This window comes from Lasioglossum baleicum, chromosome 14, assembly GCF_051020765.1.
Source record: "Lasioglossum baleicum chromosome 14, iyLasBale1, whole genome shotgun sequence".
NCBI lineage: Eukaryota > Metazoa > Arthropoda > Insecta > Hymenoptera > Halictidae > Lasioglossum > Lasioglossum baleicum.
In genome coordinates, this window is record NC_134942.1 from 9,219,804 (window position 1) to 9,229,279 (window position 9,476).

Genomic DNA, 9,476 nt, shown 5'->3' on the forward strand with positions numbered 1-9,476 from the left:
GTTCGCTGTCCTGCATCTCTTTTTCCAGCGTCGCGCACAATCCTCCCTCGTCCTCCCTCGTTCGCCTCTCTGCACACCACCTAACGCCTTCACCGACACGTATCCGCGTAACAGAGTACATTCGTTCTGTGCGGCACTCTATTTCCGGTAAACTTGTTCTCAAGGAACAATACGGGGAGCCCAAGGATCGCTCGACACATCGACGTGGCGTTATAAGTGGCCCTACGATCGAATCTCCGGTCGGCAGTGGCTTTTTATTCATCGAATTTCCGGATTCGATAATTCTCGCTTCTATGTCCCAGCATTATCATCCTGCCGCGCTTCGCAACATAAAAATTGCTTACATCAATTACGCAGACATTGTTCTTCTTTAATAACTTCTTGAATAACGCATTAAATCCGTTGTCTATTAATTATGGTTGAATAGTAGTTAATACTACATGCATAACATGCATCAAATATACATACATACGTATACGTTGATCGCACACATGAATGTATAAATATAAATTAATATATTATAATGTACAGAATATTATAATTACATTTTATTCTGTGCTCTTGTGCCATTAATATGACGAATACGAATGGTAAATGTAAATGGTTCTCATTTAATTCAGAGGAAAATATGTTAATACAGCGACGAAGAAATTCGAAAAATAAATGTATACGACCAAACCGATGGCACAATAATCCGAAGCTCTTTATACTCGATCGTTTCCGATTTGACGTTTCAGATAGCCGAGTTTCAAACGTGAAACTGTTATTTGATAATTCTTTTATTCATGGATAAGTGGTGTCGGTGCGCAGGAAATGATCGCTCGTTCGATCGAGCCTCGAGTTTTCGAGGGGTGTTCATTTTGTATTCGATATGCCGCGGTGCTTTCATAATGAATGATTTTTTATTTTATATTCGCGCCATACGCTGACGTGACGACGCGCGTCGCGACGGTGCCTCACGCGATAAAATTGAAACACTGCTGAGGAATTTCTTTAATTCAGTGAAAAATCGCGTGTTCTATCATTACGCGAGAATATTGTTTATTTGACTACCCCAGTAGCACATAATATTGTATACACATTCATATGATATGAAAAAGAGATTCAATCTGTTTTTAATATATTCAAATATACGTACAATATTTATTTTACATTAATAGCGAATATTTTTTTGAAATATGCGTGAAATATCTATTTCATATTACGAGAAAAACAAATTTTTCTAAATATAAAATGAATCTTTATTTCATATTAGAAATAGAATATTTTTTCCTAATGTATAGTTAATATTTATTTCATATTATGAAAAAAATATTTTTTCTCGTTATAAAATGAATCTTTATGTAATATTAGAAATAGAATTTTTTTTCTAGTTTCACATTTTTTAAATATTTACTTAATATTTTTTAAATATCTAACTTATTTTTTAAATATCTAATTTATTTTCTCTGAATATTTAGCTTATATTTTCTAAACATTCAATTTACATTTCTTGTATATGTATACAATATTCATATCAAATATTCTTCTCATATGAAAAAGTGTGGCTTAAAAAATATTTTTCCAATAGTTGAAAAATATATTAATCCAATATTTTTGTGCTACTGGGGACGGTTGTTTATTCAATTATTTAATCCGTGCCTCGCGATTGTACCTAACACAGAGACAGTGTCGGTCGATGCGTCTCGCGGAATTCTGTTGGCGAAAGTCGAACGTCTTGTATCTGGCATGCGGAGCACACTGTCAGGAACTGTTCCGCGCATCCGCCGCTGATTTTGAATTTATGACGACACACGTCTCCGACGGGAAACAATATCGAAGCCCGCGCCGTCAGAAATTTAAGAGTTTTCTTCCGTTATATTGCGCCCCCTAATGTCGCCGTGTCTGGATCCGGTATTGCTTTCCTCAGGATTTACACAAATAGAAGCTCGCCCGCAGACAGGCATGATCGGGGTATGGCGACGCAATAATAATTCGATGCATTTGTATCAATAGGAAAAATAATTAGATCGAGAGCAGTGTACAGAGGCGGTAAAATTTTGTTGTAATTTCTTTGAGAGATTATTACGAGCGACGATCGCGCAAAGACTAATAACAGCGGCGAATTGGAAAATAGCTGGAATATCCGCAAATTTTCATTTTCATAGGCAATAAACGTCGCGACCGAGAATTAATTGTGAAAATAAAGAGGTGGATCACGCGGCGAATAAAAATTTCCACGCGAGTCTCGTTCGGCTTTGCGGTGCAATTGCGTTTCACACAGCCGCGTGTAGCACACAGGCGAATAAAATACATGTAATTGCCGACGGGGAGATAAAATAAATTTCTTGCCTGGATTCTTGCCCCCGGGGTTAAAAAATGCATTCATGCTATTTACCGGGTGAAATAATTTGAAGCTGTTCGAATCGGAGGATGCGGAGCGTGAAGTTTTACGAGATCGTTTATTATTCAAAGAACGCCCGGCATTTTGTGCCGCGCCACGGAAATACTCGCGTCGAATAAACAATATTCCGGGAGCTTGTTCTAAGCAACCGGCGTTCGTTTTATTTCTGCCTTCGAGTGAGCGGTGTTCGTCGATGCACACGGATGTTTGCGCTCTTATTTCGGCACGCAGCTACCTCCCATTTTTCCGTCGCGATCGTAACGAGTGCCCCGAGTCGTCGGACTGAGCGGGTCTTTCGAGAGCGCGAAATTTTTCGAAATCGCGCTCGAGGAATCATACTCGCCCAGGGAAGGGCTTCGGGATTTTTTCCCGGCGAGAAAACATTTTCCAGGGAAAAGGATTTCGTACATCTTTAAATTGATCATTCGGCAGCCAATTTTCTGAACCAGTTTCCAACCCAACCTGAATCTAAAATGTAGTTCGGCAGCGACTCTCGAGCGTGAAATATTTACCGACGCGTGGAATCGCGCGGAGTCGAATTAAAAATTCCATCGGCGAGGAATTCGTATCGCTCGGCTCATTACATCGGATAAAGACAAATCCCCGAGAGCGCCATTCCGCGTAATTAAAATTCGACGTGGAACTAAAAAAAAAAAATGGAAAAACAGATAATACGTTTCGTTGCAGCGAATTTCTATTTCGCCGGGAAGTGAGCATTGCGTTCGCGACCGAGCTAGAAATTCGCTACGTCACCGGGAACAACGCGAAACGATTTCAATTGTCAAAGTATACGTTATGATTCGCGATCCTTTGTCGCCGTTCCGCCAGCAGTCAGTCGTAATCAAATCGCATTATCGTTATTAATTTTATTCCGGCGTTCTAACGAACAAATGCTACGAAGCGAAACGACCAAAGCTGCACAATTTCACCGGGCTTTCCCCCGGCGAGCATTACACGGTAAACATAACCGCTTACATCGAATTTGCGAAACTGCCAAGTTACATAATGACTGATTCGATCCCCTTTGCGGTTCGCCGACAGAGTTCATGCGTTCTCTGCGGGAGTTGTTAACGTTCCGTTTATCTTTTCACTTGTGCTTTCCTAGTCTATCTCTCTTTATTTCACTTTTAACTTGCATATTTGTAACTTCATATTTTCGGAATTAAATGTAACTGAGATATTCTTTTGGCTCGAAAACAGGAGACTAGTCCCGTTCTTCTAAGCAGGTTTCCCACGTTTGTTATCTCGCGATTTATTTTGCAACCGCACCAGCCAGAGCGACATAATGTATAATTTGCTAGCACGAAGAGGAATTCTATGTTCGTTTCATCTGCACATTTCTTCTGAACTGACAGCAGGAAAGAAGTGCTTCATTGTGACTTCAAAGAAATGAACAATTTCCAGACCTTCCGAGTGAACAAGGCTAGACTCGAACAAATCGATTTTTGTAAAATTTTCCGCGAAAGCAAATTGCACGATCAGGACTACGTTCATGTAGGATTAAATGAACGAGAGGTGTTCTGGTCGCAACTCTTCGCTGAAAAATACGAAAGCGGACCGTGGAGCTATTCTTACAGTTTCGCCGGCCGGAGAAAAAGTTTCTGAAATATCCGGAAGACAATCGGCGTGGCTGTCGATTCCCGGAAGCCGTCGCTTCGGAAGGAAGCATTTTGCGGTGGATCGGTTGTCGCGCTTGGACACGATCCGCGTTCTTCAGGCGTTGAAAAATACGGCAGCCGATGGCTGGGGATTCTTATTTTCGCGGCCGTCAGCCGTCGACGAACAATGGCGGGGCCCGGTTTCTCGTCTCCTCCGCTCGATTTCCACACGAAGGGTTCGCCAGGATTTATTTCTTGCGGCGTAGACCGCGAGAAAAAAACTTGGACGTACAGATATCCGCGGGGAAGGAATGAGGGACGCGCGAAACCGCTAACTTTGACGGAAGTTCCCGCGACACTTCCTCTCCTACCGTGTCGTCGTCAGCTTCCACGATGTCTCTGCTATCTTTCTCTCTCACACACACATATACACACGTACACACTCTGTCTCTTTCTCTCCTCGGTCTCCCTCGGAACATTGTCTGCGGCTATTAAGCGGGCGAGCGACAGGTGAACGCTATAAATCCTCTCGTCTTTCGTTCGCGGGGAGTGTAAAGAGTTGATAAATGCGTCCCGGTGAATGAAAGCGTTATTTTCTTCTCCGGTTGGACGGCTCGCGGACCAGATACCGGACACCTTGCCACTGTCGGGCTTCGATGAATTATTTTTGCACACGACGCTCGGAGAAATTGCTCCGCGAGTCACGCCGCTTCGTGCAATTTAATATTGGGGACGCGTTCCCTGTCCAATTATTAAACTCACACTTAAGGAAGTGCCGGCCCTCAAAGGTACGGCAACTGACAAATAAGTTTACCGGTGGTCCCGGCCTAGTCAACAAGGTAATTCGATATTTCGAACGAAATAGCCTAGTCGAGAGTAGAATAAGAGTCAGCGATGTACCGGTAGATACAGTATTGTAGAAATGCTAATGTAGATTTCGTGGGAGGTGCGGAGAGGATGGTAGAAGAGTTGGGTAAACTCCAGTCACGATTATGATTATTGACTAATAACTTCATAAGCTCTACAAAAGTGACTAATAATTAATGACTAAGTAAGTACTTGAGCGTGACTAATGAGTAGAGAGACTGCGGATTTTTATGCAGAATAAAATTTAAACACATCAATCGTAATCTATAGGGGCTAAGTAGAAATTTATTTTGGTCATTAATAATCTTGGTGTGGTCAAATAGTATATCGACATTGTTAAAATCTTTTAATCTTTTTATTATTTTGAATTACATCTACTAATTCTTGTCAGAATTTCAGAAATCCCGCAGTCTACTAATGAGTAATGACTGCATAAGTATTTGAGCGTAATGGCATAACTAATGATTAAATACGCAATCAGAATTTCACTATGACTAATGACTAAAACCGGTTATAAGTTAAAATAAGACATAATAATAACAAAAAAAAATATCCTATTAGTTTATAAACATATGCAATACAGATTATGACACGTTTGGTCACTGCAAACTGCGATATAGTTTAAGTATACATATTAATGTATGTTAATCGCACGATAGTGACTGATGACTAAAGATTGATGACTGATCATTTAAACTAACTAATGGTTAATCATAACTAATAAGCAATAACTAACGATTACTTAGAGCTGTGACTAACTAGTGCCATGCAGTTATGACTAACTAATCAAAAAGTTTTAACTAATGACTATTGTGCTACGACTAACAATCAATCAGACTATTAGTCATTTTTAATTATTAGTTAATTTGCGCCCTACTCTGCATGGTGTAATGCTCGACTACAAAATAATTCTGACTTCGAAATTATCTGGATTTATACAATGATAAATACACATCCAAAAAATACATCATATTCATTAAACTAGAAGAAAGCTCGTCCATCCCAGAAACCATCGACAAAACATATCCAAAGCCGTAGTGTAATTGAAGCGGTATGTCCCGAAATGTTGCTAATTACGAACCAGTGAGCTTTCGTACGTCATTCCGGAAAACAGTTGAAAATCAGAGCTGCCCGAGTATGTACTTCCTTCTGGGATTCTAAGCGTGTCGACCCGGACGCGTACAACTCAATTTTCCGGGAGCAGTTTAGAATCTCTCGATCGCATTGCACCAGCGATTTCGATTCCCCGTGCTGAACGGATGAACCTCCGTAGCTCAGTACTTCAGCGACGAGTTCATCTCGTCGACCCGAGGAAAATAGAAAATTATCCTGGGGAACTTAACGATAAGAAATTGTACACTAACGAGCTCCCCGGGGAACTCCGTCTTCGAATGTAAGGATTCCGGTACCATTAGCCTGGCCATTAACTTCCGTCCCGTGGATTTTAGTGGCGAGCGTCACGGAGCTCCTTCCGTGACGTTCCTTAATTTTTGTTCGGCATTCCGGCTGTTCGACTGGTTCGGAATCGATCGGACGTCCTCCCTCCGTACGGCTACATAAATAATCCGCGGAACGTCGATGTTCCGTACGTGTGCACGATCGTGGAGGAGCAGTCGATGCACGACAATAAACTTGTACGATGGGTCTGCCGGGCGGTGCGGCAAAAAGAGGAGGCAGGAAAGTAGAATTAATGCCCGGACACGTATATCGCTGGCTCTGTGTCCTTCCATAGCCAGGTTCCTTGTATGCACGACACGGCCTCTGAGTACACGGACTCTTTTTCAATCAAGTAATAAAACAGCCGGAATGAATTGGCCAGGATATTCCTCTGGGCGACGCGACGTGCAGATCGTTATTTCGCAGAATATGCTTCCGTTACTATCTATTCGCTGACTCGGGCGAACAGAGGCGTCGCCTGGACGCCGTTCCCCGAGTAATTGCGAATTGAATTTGCAAAAAGAAACCTCTCTTGCGCCTCTGTGTGTGTCTCTCTGTCTCTCTTTCTCGGTTCTCGGGCTGCCTAATAAAATCCGGTTTGAAATCCCAATGTCACAGCACCGGCGCGGCGTTGAACCTCGTCGAATGAAACCGAGTAATCCGGTGATCATCGAAGAAAGAGAATTTCGATCCGGTGAAAGGAAAAGGCTGCCGCCTGGTGGGACGAGTACCGCGACGCAGGAGACGCAATCCTTATCCCTGGTTTCACAGAAACAGGACGTTCCGTCTTAGAGGCCCCTCGAGGATCAGCGGGATAAGTCAGCACAGCCATCTTCCAGGACGAGGCGGAGTATCGAGCGCATTCACTGTAACAGACGTCGCTTCTGATCCCGCCGCGATCGATAGTGTCGCTAATCCGCGAAACAATTCCACATGACGCTCATAATCCCTTGATCCGTTCATTGTAAATCGAATAATATCGTCGGATAGCCGGCGCGCCGATTCGGACGGACTACGAAGACGACGACGTCTGGAATGCGATTTAGCAAGTTTCGACGAATTTTTATCTCTCCTCGAATCAATAGCGCCGCGTACACAGAGATTATGTGCGTGAAGTTTCGAGCAGAAATTCGAAGTAGTTGCGCAGGTACAATTTATAGTCCAGTCGCCAGATACTTTTACCTGGAAAATATTCCGAACTTAATGAAATTTTGACACGTCATTTAGGGGTACTCTGGGGTGTCGAATCTGAGTTTTCGACCTCGAGGACCCTCTGCTAACTTGGGGAGGGGGAAAAAACCACGATTTTTATTACCTTGTTTTGGTTTTTCGCCTATTACTCAAAAACTGTGGGTCCTATGAACTTTTGTCTTCCATTCTTGGAAAGAGCATTAAATTTCCTTCAAATTTCACTGGTCAATCTTTCTTTTTGACCAAATAGGCACCGAGAGACAGGCGTTCAAAATTAGGAAATTAAGTGGCAACTGACGAGTATAGGGAAAGACGGAGCAAATTACACTGTCCAACAACAAAAATGTTTCCATATAACTGTTGGGTGTATCTTATACAGTTTTTAGCGCTGATTCCGAATCTGGTCTTAATTTTTCTCCTACACGCACAGTTTTTGAGAAATTTGAGTTTGAAAAAAAACACGTTTTTCGACTTTGAACAGATATTATGATGTTATTATAAAAGATATTGTATTATTCTTTACAGCAAAAGATTCTCTAGACTTTCCCGAATCCAGTGATGTGCAATAGTAATACATTATGATTGTTTAAACATGTTTAAACGTTATTCAGGCTTTTTTTCAGAGCGAGATGTCGTCGCTGCCATAAATTTCATTGTTTTCACCGGCGGAGATCGCCGGCCGCTATAAATTCGCTGAGCCCAACGGAAGAATCTGTTGACAGTGACGAGAGTGATCTGTCTCCCGCGATGACGGGCACGTAGCTTTGCTCTTTATATTCCCCGTTAGCGACGCGCAAAAATCCACGGCAATTAACCGCTCTGCGAAACACGCTCCGTCAGATGCTGTCTCGCAGCTGCCAACCTTCTAACGTTCCATTCTAAATCGAGTGTCGAACTTCATCTCGGCAGAATGAACTTCTTCCGCGAATTTCGTACGGTTCGCGTTCCCGATGCCTCTCTGATCGTTCGCGGCCTGGCACGAGCCATAAGCGCGTATGCGCGCCGGAAGTTCGACGAATGCAATCAACGTTCCATCTTCAAAGCTTTCAGCGCCCGAGGTCTTCGTGCCGTGGGGATTAAAGGTCCGCGCTGTTTCCTGCAACGATGAAGGGTTCAAAATTGACTTCGGGATGGAAGTCACTCGCGCCGCTTCGCTTCAAACGCTGCCAACATTCGTTAAATTCTCATTAAAATGTCTGAGGTACAATGTAATTCGTCGTCGCGTTCGAATGTATCGAGTTTCTTTAGTGTATTGCTTCGGGAAATCATTTATCCCCGGTGGGCGTGGCCGGAAGAATGGGCGTGGCGAGATCATTCGATGGGAGGATCTTCGCAAGGGACCTTGGAATAATATCAATTATATGTGATTATATGAATCTCGAGAGTCTCAAAATGAATCAACGTTTACTTTATTTCCCATTTTCGTCCAAAACCGCGACAACATTTTACAAAGCACAGCGCAGCACACGTTCTGTTAAAGATGCGTGCGCGATTGTAATTACTGTCATCGTTAAAGCAATTATCGTCCAGCAAACAATCCCGCGAGCGTCGTAACATAACGCCGAAATACCGAGCTTCGTTAGTTATTTTTGACCATGAAACAATAAACAACCGTACCAATCAGCGAGACCGGTCACTTTGCCTCCAATAATCCAATTATCATTATCCATTAAACCGGCGCCCGTTTACAGACACATTCAGATGAAATTCATACAGCGATGAAAAGCGCCTTTAATTGTCACATTATTCGACCGTGCGAAATGTTACAAATCTTGACACGCGACGCGATTATTTCTACAGCGAATTCGCGCAATATCATTTTCAATATTTTATATTACATTTCATCTACCATTTGTGACGTATTCTTTGGATACCAACACGAGGAGTAATTTCGCGAGTTCATCCAGAAGCGGTACTTAAATCTACGTAAATATCGGAACGCTGCGGTCTATATTCTAAATCGGTTCTTCTGGCGGGAGCTGCGATCCACAGCCGAGACG